Below are 12,670 nucleotides of genomic sequence, written 5' to 3'. Positions count from 1 at the left end.
TACCCAATTCAACTATCGGCTCATGGTTGGGAGAAACAACTTCAGACTGTGTTAGGAAATTTACTGGAGTTACCATGTGTGAGCTCCATTTATTGTTTGCCCCATCAGATGTCTGTCTACCAGGTTTGAAACATTTTTCATTAAAAAATCAAATAGAGTCTCAGTAACCTGCCCGTATATTCTGTCCTAAAGACTTCCTGGTCCCTGCCAAAAAACTGAACCATTTTGATTTCTTGCCTTGGCTGTTATAAAAGCAACCCTACTTTGCTGCTGGAGATTAAGGCCTTTGCCAGAATCCTTCAGATCCAATTGAAATCAGAAAGCCCATTTCAATACAGTATTGTGCAATAGAATACCTTGCTTATGTAGATCAGCGACTAAAGAACTTTTTGTACATATTGGCACTGCCCTGAAAGGATGTAGTGCAGAGAGTATCCTCTGGAGCACTTTGGGGCACATGGTCTGGGAGTGAGTGGGGATGGTCATATCATAAACATACTTCAGTCTTCTTATCTACTAAAGTCTCCAGAATCCATTCACTACATTACACTGAAGAATTTCTGGTATTTCATCTTTGCTTAGTGTAATCCAACACTGAGCCAAGATTTCTGTGAACCAGCAAGGACACTCTTAAAATCACTCTCAGCTATTTGAGAGGGACATCAAATCCAGAATTTATGCGAAGAGTTTCCTTAATGATCAATTTAGGCCTGATCTAAAGCAATATTTTAATACTTTAAAATACATTCTTGTATATATTCTATAGAGTTTTCTCAACATAGTAAGCGGTAACATTCTACAATGTTTTCAGTATATAATCATTTGCTCTTGGGTTTGGCTTTTTTTTTGGCCCCTTGGGGCATGTTTGAATCTGACTGTAGTATTGGACTGGTGACAATGAGAGGCGTGTGTGTTTGTGTGTGTGCACTTCCATGCATATGTGCCTGACTGTACCCACATGTGTGCTAGGGATGGAACGTAATGAAAATTAGCTTCATCTTTATAGGTAACTCTCCAAGGCAAGGAAGCTATTTAAAAAATATATCCCCCATATGACTATCCACTTTGGGTTTGCAGATTGATATGTAAACTGCAGAGATAAAAAATAATGACCATTCAGAAAATGTTGCCAAAAGGTTGAGGGCTGATTTCCCAAGGGATTCATTACCATAAAATCACTTTTCCAGACTAAGGGAGATTTCCCTGGATCAAAGGGGTTAGATTTGACTGGGTTAGAATCAGTCTTTTACCTTCTAAATCAAAATCAAGACCCACGTAATTCCACTGAGACCTTGCTTTGAATCTGATAGTCCTTATGATCAAAGATTTCCTTCTGCTTTCTATAGCCTCAGGTTTTTTTCCTTCGTTAAAGCATCTGATCTTCCCAAAGATCCGATGAATTTGTTTATCACAGATAACAGCATATTAGACTCAAACAAGAACTTGATTTTCTATATGCTCTTGAGCGTACAGCCATATAACTGCAAATTTGAATTGACATGGAATTTAGTGAGCTTGTTTAAAAGTAGAATCAGAAGCTCTTGTATGTCATTTATTACGGTGCTTATTTTACATAAAAAATCAATTTGAACTGTATGAGTATAATAAATCTGACATATTTCTGTAGTAAAAAATATAACAGATGATTAAAAAATTCAGACACGAACACATCCTATAAATGTTTTATGAAATATAATTTATTTTGCCCAAATACCCATTTGTATGGAAATCTGTGGACATTTGCAAAAGACCCCACTTCTTTTGGCTCCTGCTGAGCTTCTGATGATGCCAAGTCATTTCTCTTACCCATGACCTTGGGCTGATACTACTTGGAAGAATGTTATTTACTTAAGAAAGAAAGAACGATATTAGCCACTTGAATTCAAAATTCTTCTATATTAAATTTTTCTTGTTTTTATGAAGACATCATTAAAACAACTAGAAAACACTGTGAAAAGAATGTTTCACCTCCAATTTTAACTCCTTGACAGAGTAGCTATTTTTATTTTCTCTTGTGTTTCTTTCATTTTTCAAACAATCAGGATATGCTTATGGCTTCTTGGGGAGCCCAAATTTCTTAGGCATTTACTAGGCTTTTCATCTGTTTGATTTCTTTTTAAAAATAGATTCATGGGGTACACAAGCAGGTTTGTTACATGAGTATATTGCATAATGCTGAGGTTTGGGTTTCTAGTGAATGCATCACCAACTAGTGAAAGTAGTACCCCACTGATAGTTTTTTAGCCCTTGCTCCTCCCTGCCTTCCTCTCCTCTTTTGGAGTCTCCAGTGTGTATTATTTCCATCTTTATGCCCATGTGTACTCATTGTTTAGCTCCCACTTATAAGTGAGAACATGTGGTATTTGATTTTCTGTTTCTGAGTTACTTGATTTAGGATAATGACATCCAATTGTATCCACATTGTAGTGAAGGACATGATTTCATTCTTTTTATGTCTGTGTAGTATTCCATGGTGTCTATATACCCCATTTTCTTTATTCAGTCCACCATTATCAACACTTAAGTGGATTCTTTGACTTTGCCATTGTGAATAGCACTGTGATAAACATACAATTGCAGGGGTGTTTTTGATAAAGTGGTTACTTTTCCTTCGGATAGATACCTAGTCATGAGATTGCTGGGTCAAATGATACTTCTGTTTTTAGTTATTTGAGAAATCTCCATGACATTTTCCACAGGGGTTGAACTAATTTACATAGTCACTAACAGTGTATAAGCATTCCCTGTTCTCCAAATCCTCACCAATATCTGTTATTTTTTGATTTTTTAAAATAATAATCATTCTGGATGGTATGAGATGGTAACTCATTGTGGTTTAAATTTGCATTTCTCTGACAATTAGTGACATTTAGCATGTTTTTCATGCATTTGTTGACCACTTGTGTGTCTTTTCTTTTTATCTCCACTGCTTGAATTAGCAATGTGTGTCTTCTTTTGAGAAGTGTCTGTTCATATCCTTTGCCCACTTTTTAATGGAGTTACTTGTTTTTATCTTGTTGATTTGTTCTAGTTCCTTATAGATTCTGGATATTAGACCTTTGCCAGATGCATAGCTTGCAGATATTTTCTCCCATACTGTAGGTTGTCCATTTACTCTGTTGATTGTTTCTTTGCTGTGCAGGAGCACTTTCATTTAATTAAGTCCCATTTGTCTATTTTCGGTTTTGTTGCATTTGCTTTTGAGGTCTCATTCATAAATTATTTGCCTAGGCCAATGTCCAGAAGAGTTTTCCCTAGGTTTTCTTCTAAGATTTCTGTAGTTTCAGATGTTACATTTAGGTCTTTAATCTATCTAGAGTTTACTTTTGATATGGTGAGAGATATGGCTAGCCAGTTTTCCCTGCCCAATTTATTGGATAGGGAGTCCTTTCCTCATTGTCTATTTTTATTGACTTTGTTAAAGATCAGTTTGTTTTAGGTATGTAGCTTTATTTGTATATTCTCTATTTAGTTCCACTGATCTATGTGTCTATTTTTGTACCAGTACCATGATGTTTTGGTTACTATAGACTTATAGTATAGTTTGAAGTTGGGTAATGGGATGCTTCTAGCTTTGTACTTTGTGCTTAGGATTGCTTGGGCTATTTGGGCTCTTTTTTGGTTTCATATGACTTTTAGAATTGTTTTTGTGAGTTCTGTGAAAAATGACATTGGCAATTTTATAGAAATTGCATTGAATCTGTAGACTGTTTTGGGCACTATGGTAATTTTAACAATATTGATTCTTCCAACATGTGAGCATGGAATGTTTTTCCATTTATTCATGCCATCTGTGATTTCTTTCATCAGTGTTTTGTAGTTCTCCTTGTAGAGATCTTTCACCTTGTTGGTTAGATATATTCCCAGATATTTTGTTTTATTTTTCGGTATTGTAAGTGGGACTGAGTTCTTTATTTGGTTCTTAGCTTGAATGTTATTGGCACATAGAAATGCTACTGATTTTCATATGCGGATTTTGTATCCCTAAACTTCATAATGAAGTCTTTTGATTAGGTCTGGAAGTCTTTTGGAGGAATCATTAGGGTTGTATAGGTATAGGATCATGTCATCAGGAGACAGAGATAATCTGACTTATTCTTTTTCTATTTGGATGCCTTTTATTTCTTTCTTTTGCCTGATTGCTCTAGCTATGTCTTTCAGCACTATGTTAAATAAGAATGGTGAGAGTGGACATCCTTGTCTTGTTTTAGTTCTTAGGTGGAATGCTCTCAACTTTTGCCCATTCTGTATGATGTTGGCTGTGGATTTGTCAGACACTCTTATTACTTTGAAGTATTTTCCTTCAATGCCTAGTTTGTTGAGGGCTTTTATTATGAAGGGATATTGGATTTTATCGAACGCTTTTCCCTTGTCTATTGAGATCATCACTTCATTTTTGTTTTTAATTCTGTTATGTGTTAAATTGCATTTATTTGTTTGCGTATGTTGAACAATCCTTGCATCCCAGTAATAAAGCTCACTTGATTGTGATGAATTATCTTTTTGATATGCTGCTGGATTTGGTTTACAAATATTTTGTTGAGGATTTTTGTGTCTATGTTCTTCAGGCATATTGACCTATTTCCTTCCTTCTTTCCTTCCTTCCTTCCTTCCTTCCTTCCTCCCTTTCTTTCTTTCCTTCCTTCCTTTCTTTCTTTCCTTTCCTTTCTTTCTTTCATTCTTTCTTTCTTTCTTTTTCTTTCTTTCTTTCTTTGTTTCCTTTCTTTCTTTCCTTTCCTCCTTTCCTCCTTTCTTCCTTTCTTCCTTTCTCTTTCTCTCCTCTCTCTCTCTCTCTTTTTTTCTCTCTTTCTTTCATCTTTCATGTCTTTGGCAGATTTTGGTATCAGGATGTTAATGGTTTTGTAGAATGAGTTAGGGAGGAATCCTACCTCTTCAATTGTTTGGAATAGTTTCAGTAAGATTGGTACCAGCTCTTCCTTGTACATCTGGTAGAATTTGGCTATAAATTTGTCTGGTCCTGGGCTATTATTATTTTGTTGTTAGATTTTTTATTATGGATTCAATTTTGTGACTTGTTATTTTATGACTTTTTTTTGTGAACAGAGCCTTCAAGGAATATGGGATTATGTAAAGCAATCAAATCTATGACTTATTGGCATTCCTGGGAGGGAAGGAAAAGTAAGCAATAAATAAACGGAATTTATCAATTTTCTCTAGTTTTTTTAGTTTTTGCTCATAAAGATGTTCACAATAGTCTCTGAGGATCTATTGTATTTCTGTGGTACCAGTAGTTATGTTACATGTGAGATGGGGCTCTTGAAGGAAGAATGTTGGGTCTTGTTTTTTTAAATCCAGTTTTCCACTTTATGTCATTTAAGTGGAACATTTAGGCCATTCATGCTCAATTAATATTGATATGTGAGGTTTTGTTCCTGTCATAGTGTTGTTACCTAGTTGCTTTGTAGTCTCAATTGTGTAATTGCTTTATAGGATCTGTGAACTTTGTACTTACATGTGCTTTTATGGTAGCAAGTATCCATGTTTAGAACTCTGTTGACCATTTCTTGTAGGTCTGGTCTGGTGATGATGAATTCTTTTAGCATTTGCTTCTCTGGGAAAGACTTTATTTCTCCTTTGTTTATGAAACTTAGTTTGGCAGGGTATGATATTCTTATTTATTTATTTATTTTAATAGAGATGAGGTCTTGCTTTGTTACCCAGGCTGGTCTCAAACTCCTGGGCTCAAGTGATCCTCCCATCTTGACCTCCCAAAGTGCTGGGATTACAGGCATGAGCCACTGTGCCTGGCCTAAGGTATGATATTCTTGGCTGGCATTTTGTTTTTCTTTAATAAGGCTAAAATAGGCCCCCATTCTCTTCTGACTTTTAAGGCTTGTGCTGAAAAGTCTGCTGTTAGACTGATGAAATTTCCTTCCTAGGTAATTTGGCCCTTTTCTCTAGCTGCCTTTAAGTTTTAGTTTTGACTTTGGATAGTCTGATAAGTATATCCCTTGGAGATAATTGTCTTGTATGGTACCTCAAAGGTGTTCTCTGAATTTCTTATATCTGGATGTTAATTTCTTTAGCAAACTTAGGGAAATTTTCCTGAATTAGTCCCTCAAATGAATTTTCCAAGTTGCTTAATTTTCCTTCTTTTCTCTCAGAAATGCCAATAAGTCATAGATTTCATTACATAATCCCATATTTCTTAAAGGCTCTGTTCATTTTTAAAAATTCTTTTTTCTTTTTTTATTTTTGTCTGAGTTAATTTGAAAGATTGGTCTTCAAGTTCTGAAATCCTTTCTTTTGCTTGGTCCAGTCTACTGTTAAAACTTCCACCTGTGTTTTGATATTCTTTTAGTGAAATTTCAATTCTAGAAGTTCTATTTTTCTTAACACATCTATTCATATTCTGAATCTTTTTTTTGTTTCTTTATGTTTGATTTCAGTTTTCTCTTGGGTCTCATTGAGTTTCTTTGCAATTCATATTTTTTTTCTTTTTTTTCTTTTTTCTTTTTTTTGATGGAGCCTTGCTCTGTTGCCTAGGCTGAAGTGCAGTGGTGTGATTTCTGCTTACTGCAAACTTCAACTCCCAGGTTCAAGTGATTCTCCTGCCTCAGCCTCCCGAGTAGCTGGGATTACAGGCACCTGTCACCACACTCAGCTAATTTTTTATTTTTATTTTTGTATTTTTAGTACAGACAGAGTTTCGCCATTTTGGCCAGGCTGATCTTGAACTCCTGACCTCAGGTGATCCTCCCGCCTTGGCCTTCCAACGTGCTGGGATTACAGGTGTGAGCCACCGGGCCAGGCCGTATATTTTAAATTCTTTATCTTTATCTCTTATTTTAGACTCTTCAATTTGGTTAGGATCCATTGCTAGAGAGCTAATGTGATCCTTTGCAGGTGTCAAGACACTCTGCCTTTTTGTACTGCTGGAGTTCTTGCACTGATTCCCTCTCACCTGTTGCTTCCTATTTTTGAATTTTCTACTATTTGGAAGTGACTTCTTTTTAAAATTATATTTGCCATTGAGGGTAGGGTTGTGGCATATGTTGTGTATGACTGCTTGGCTTTGTTTCTGGGTGCTTTCTCAGGACCAGGGCTCTGTATTGGTCACTTAGTTGTGGACAGCTTCTGTGCAGTGGCTTTTTAAGATGCAGCTTGTTGTAGTGATGTATCAGACACATGAGCTGACACACTATCTCCTCTGGGGCCAAGGGTAAAGGGGTCTCAGGAAGCTGATCTTGTGGACTAGCACTAAGCCCTTCTGGTATCAGGTTTTTTTCCTTGTGGTGGAGTTCAGGCTGCAGTACAGTAGGCGGTGCTTGAGAGTTATAGCCGACTGGCCTTCAGGTAGGTTAGTGATGATGAGTGGAGTGGAAGCAATGACCCTGACAAAGGGAGTGGTGGGAAGAGATCATATTGGGGTACACTGGGGTCCTGGGGTAAGGGGTAGGGTGGTGCACCAGCTCCTTGTCCTGAGCCAGCAGGAACAAAATCTGCTTCCCTATCATGCCCCTGTTGCAGGGCTCATGACCTTCAGTTCTCATAGACTTTGTCCTTTGTTTCCTGGCTGCAGTGTGGGTGCAGACAGCAGATATGCCCCTCTGATGGCTATCACCAAAATGGGCTTGGGGCAAAGCCTCTACTCCCAGACCACAGCAGACAACTCTATGGCTTGTCTATCCTTCATTTCCAGGATGCTGTCACTCTGTGTAAGGATGGGGAGCTGGGCCTTACCCTTTGTGCAAGCCCAAATGACACAGTCTCACTTTCAGTGGGAGCGAATATGCCACAAAAATATGACAATTGTTTTCTCCAAGTACACATGTTCTGGTCCCCAGTGGGAAGAACCAGTGCTGCATCTGCAGCAGTAGAAGGGAGTGGGGGGAAGAAGATGACACCCTCTCCACATCTGTGCCTGGCATCAGTGCTGCTCCCGTCAGTGATTAGTGATGGATTCATATTTCCTTTGTCTGAGGAGGGCTTTGTGGGGCTGTGCTCTTCCCTCCTTTAGGGGTTGTCTGTGCTGAGAGTTAGATCTCCAGGGTCCTGCCGCTCTCTGAGGACCTGCCTATTCTCTGTGCTTGCCAAAATCAGAGCAGGTTGTGGGGTATGTTTATGAGGCATCTGGTGGTGTGTGATAACTCAAAGGCAGAGAATCTCTGGGCAGACCAGTGGCCCACATGGAGTGCACAACCAGTATGGCACCTGCTATCTCAGTTTGGACCTGATGGGAATGCAAAAATGCCTAAGTGAGCGGGCCACCCAGTTCCCCATCCCAGGAAGTTCTCAAATCACCACGTATAGCATTGCTGTGGGTCATGAGGGCAGAAGGGCTTCCCAACAGATTGGCAATCAGCAGATTGTCAGAAGGGTGAAGGGAGTGGAAACATTATGCTCCCACTTAACCCTTTCTATGGGACCTCAAGTTCCTCAGAGATCAGCTTCTTCAAGACTCTTGCTGCTTTCTCTTTCTGCAGCCCAGCTTCTTCCTGTGGGAATTCTAGCATGTCCTGGTTCTCTTCCCCCAGTTTTCCCTCTGGAATATGTTCATTCACCAGTAACTTTGATCTTCTTTCTCAGGAGAACTGGCATCCCTTGTCCCTAATCAGCTATCTTGAAAAAAACCCCATCTGTTTGATTTCAATCAATTTCATGTATCAATAATCATACCCACATTTCCATACTAAGACTTTTACACTGCTATACTTCATGTTTTTATTGCTTTCTGCTTCCTTTGGTTCTTTCTCTTGACTAAATTGCTAATTCGCAAACATTTCTTTCTCTCCTACATGAAAGTGGCTCAATAGTGGGCTTTGCCTAAACTTTCACCTCTCTCTGTTGCTCTGCTGTCTCTTTTAGAGTCCTTTTTGTCCCATTGAAAGGCTTTATGAGACACCACACTCTTAGCTGACCATTACTCATGAATCTTATAATCCACTTAGAGGTTTGAAAAAAGAGTGTGATCCTTTTGATTTGATCATTGCATCAAGGCTGGGTTTTAATCAGCCTTGTTCCTCTAAGCATTTCTAAATTTTATATTTTCTGTTTGGACCTGAGAAGCAGTTATCACTTTCCACTCTTCAACTCTGTTAATAATGCAATTATGATGGACTGTGTTACCTCTCTTTCTTGCTTTCAAACAGGACCAATTTGTTTCTGAGCTCATCTCCTTCTTGTAAACCTTGCCAAATGCCACAATAGCAACAAGTACACAATATTAAGAGTTTGTTTCCCCACAGCTTGCCTTAGAGGTACAAGTTCAGTCACTGCATAATCTACTTCCCAATTTGTCACAGGTGACAAATTTTTCCAAGTGCTTTGTCACTGTATAACATGATTACCACCTTTCCAAGCCCTGTTAACAGTTTTCTTGCTGCCTGCCAATTGACCACTAAGCCCATGCAACATAGTTTAAGTTTTTATTATGGTATCACTCTATTTTTGGGTACTAATTTTTATATCTGTCTGAACATTCTTGGTTATGGTGCAGTAAAAAACAACCTTAAAATCTCAATGGCTTAAGATAGGGAAAATTTAGTTCTTGTTCGTGATGTCCAAAGAAGCTTAGTTCATCATAATGACTCAGGGCCTCAGGCTAATGGAAGCTCCATCTGAGCACATGTTTTGATGGTTGACCAGGCAGGAAAAAGATGTGCAGGATCATGCACTGAAATGACACACTTTATTCTGCCCACATTTTATTGGTCATAGCGACTCATGTAATTGGGCCTAATTTCAAAGTGGGCAGGAAAAGTGCAGTCCTACTATTATGGGTTGAATTGTGTACTCCCAAAAGATGTTGAAGTCCTAATCCCCAGCACCTGTGAATGTGACCTTATTCGGAAATAGTCATTACAGAGGCAATCAAGTTAAAATGAGGACATTAGGATAGTCTCTAATCAAATACGACTGGTGTCCTTATGAAACAGGAATGTCAGAACACAGGGACAGGCATGCATAGAAGGGAGATGATGATGATGTAAAAATACAGGGAGAATGCCATTCATGAATTTGGGATAAGACTGAATGCTTTTTCTGTGTCTATTGAGAGGATCATACGGGTTTTGGAGTGGGGTTTGGAACAAGGAATGCCCGAGGCTATCAGCAGCGAGAAGAAAAACCTGGAACACGTTTTCCCTCATGGCCCTGAGAAAGAACTAACCCTCCAACACCTTGATTTTGGACTTGTAGCCTCCACAATTGTGAGACAATACATTTCTGTTGTGTTAAGTCACTTGGTTTGTGTTACTTTATTACTGACAGCCTCAAGAGGCTAATATATCTACCAGGTGTCCAAAAGGAAAAAGTTGGGCTATTTTTGAATAACATTAATAACAATTACGTCTTTATTTATATAACATATACTTTTTTTTACTAGTTTTAATCCAAGTTTGTAGAAAAATTTGTTTTATTTTCTTCATTTTAACATTTTTTAATTAACATGTCTTTGTGTTTTTATACTGCCATCACATCTATATTATTAAATTGTTACCTTATATATTTTCATATAATCTAAAGGTTTTAATGTAAAATGTTCATGCTGTTAAGATGTATGTACTATAAATTGCAGAATCGAGATTTTTAAAGAGCTGTAAAATCCTCAGATAACATTAATTTCCAATAAAGCAATAAATATGAGGAGCTAAGAGTGAAAATATGTTATATAGTGTTGCAATAAATGTACCTAATGCTAATTCTTAGAGATTATTGCCAGAATATGATTTAGTTTATTATTATGTAGATAACATTTACCAACCTGTTTTGTTTGGCTTTCTCAGAACTGAAAAAAATTTATGTGCCATATTAAATATTTATCTCTTAATATTCCAAGGACAATTTCAGTGTTATCTCTTAATTCAGAGCAAGCCCTGCTTTTCTAAGGAATAGTCAGTGAAAATATCCAAATTAAATTTTTTTCTTATTCTCAATATCTGGTGCTGCTTAAGAGGAAACTTCTTTGATCTTTGACTCCTACTCAGCTATATCTCCTTGTAAGGGATGTTGTACTACACAAAGAAAAGAAACATTTTCTTTCTTCTTTCCAGTTCCCGCATTAAATTATGTATGACTCCCTGGTGTATATAAATATTTCCTTCTAGTTGGAAACTTAGTTGCAGATGGTAGAATGTCATAAATATAACTCAAAAAACCAGTAACAGACTCAGGATACTCAAGGTATATTAATTTCACACATGTATGAAAAATGCATGAGATTCTTTCTTGGGGGAATGATGCCATTTTTATTTTTTATCTATGTTTAAAACTGAGGAAAGTGAACACTATGACAGAACACAATGAAATATCTTCTTTAGGCTGCATTTTATGGTTTCAAGATTGAATTAAGGAAATTCTCATTTAGTGCTCTCTAATTTGTGTCACATGCTGAGACCATTTAATTTAAATGCCAAGCCTGATTTAATAAATTTTAGCAAATTTTCAGCACAGTGTGTAGGAAATAAGGTTCTCAACTTTTGTTCATGCAATGCGTGTGTGATTCTTACTATACTTTTTCTACTTTTTCTTTTCTTTTCTTTCTTTTTTTTTTTTTTTTGAGACAGTGTCTTGCTCTGTCACCCAAGCTTGAGTGCAATGGCATGATCTTGGCTTACTGCAACCTCTGCCTCCCGGGTTCAAGCAATTCTCCTGCCTCAACCTCCCAAGTAGCTGGGATTACAGGAGTCTGGCACTATGCCCGGCTAAGTTTTTCTATTTTTTAGTAGAGACGGGGTTTCGCCATTTTGGCCAGGCTGGTCTCGAACTCTTGACCTTAGGTGATCTATCTGCTTTGGACTCCCAAAGTGCTGGGATACAGGCGTGAGCCACCGCGCCTGGCCGATTCTTACTATGCTGTCATAAGTCTCCAGATATGGGTTAGTCATAGCTTTGGTTATCTGAAGAAACCTAAAAAACTGACATGTAAAATCAATTTTGTAATGTGAAATTTTGCATTAGCATCAACCATTTGCATCACCACTACTGTCACGACACAGGTGTTATTCCCCAAGCAATTACAATATGCTGGGCACTGTGCCAAATGCTTTATAGACATCGCCTCATAAGAGCTGGACAAGGCGATCCTCATTTCAAAAATTAAAAAAAAAACAAATTTCAGAAAGATTTCATTTAACATCAGTGAGCAGTGAAATATGGATTTGAATTGGTTTGCTGTCTCTGTCTTGACCATCATTCCAGTACTTTCCAATAATTTTTCATGTAATCGTATGCAAAGAAAGTGAAGCTATTTGTAGTCAGACTGGGAAAACTGGAGGGGATTTGAAATAATCTATATTGGGTTTGGTGAAAAACAAATTATTATATTTTCTCTATGTTACGTAATTACTTTAAGAATAAAGTATGAGGGAAAATAGTAAACTTTTACTTTTTATAGAACTTATAAATAAAATCTTGTCTCACTTTAAATAAGAGACATGAACTCACTTCTATGACCATACATTTTATTTTTGTATCATTTTAGGCCTCAAACAACCAAAGACAATTCTGACCAGACTTTTTAATGACGATTGCTTCAAATTCTTGATAATATCATCAACTAGAAACGTTCTACAATCCAGCAGGTGAAAAAATTTGAATTCATTTCAATAACCATTTACAACAGCTCAATTTTATTTAATAAATTGAAGAATTCCCTTTATTTTGTCGAAAGAGTTAGTAGTAAAGTTTCATGTGAAGATGGATAGAT

Source organism: Pan paniscus, chromosome 1 (assembly GCF_029289425.2).
Source record: "Pan paniscus chromosome 1, NHGRI_mPanPan1-v2.0_pri, whole genome shotgun sequence".
NCBI classification, from domain to species: Eukaryota; Metazoa; Chordata; class Mammalia; order Primates; family Hominidae; genus Pan; species Pan paniscus.
This window is presented reverse-complemented; position numbering follows the sequence as displayed.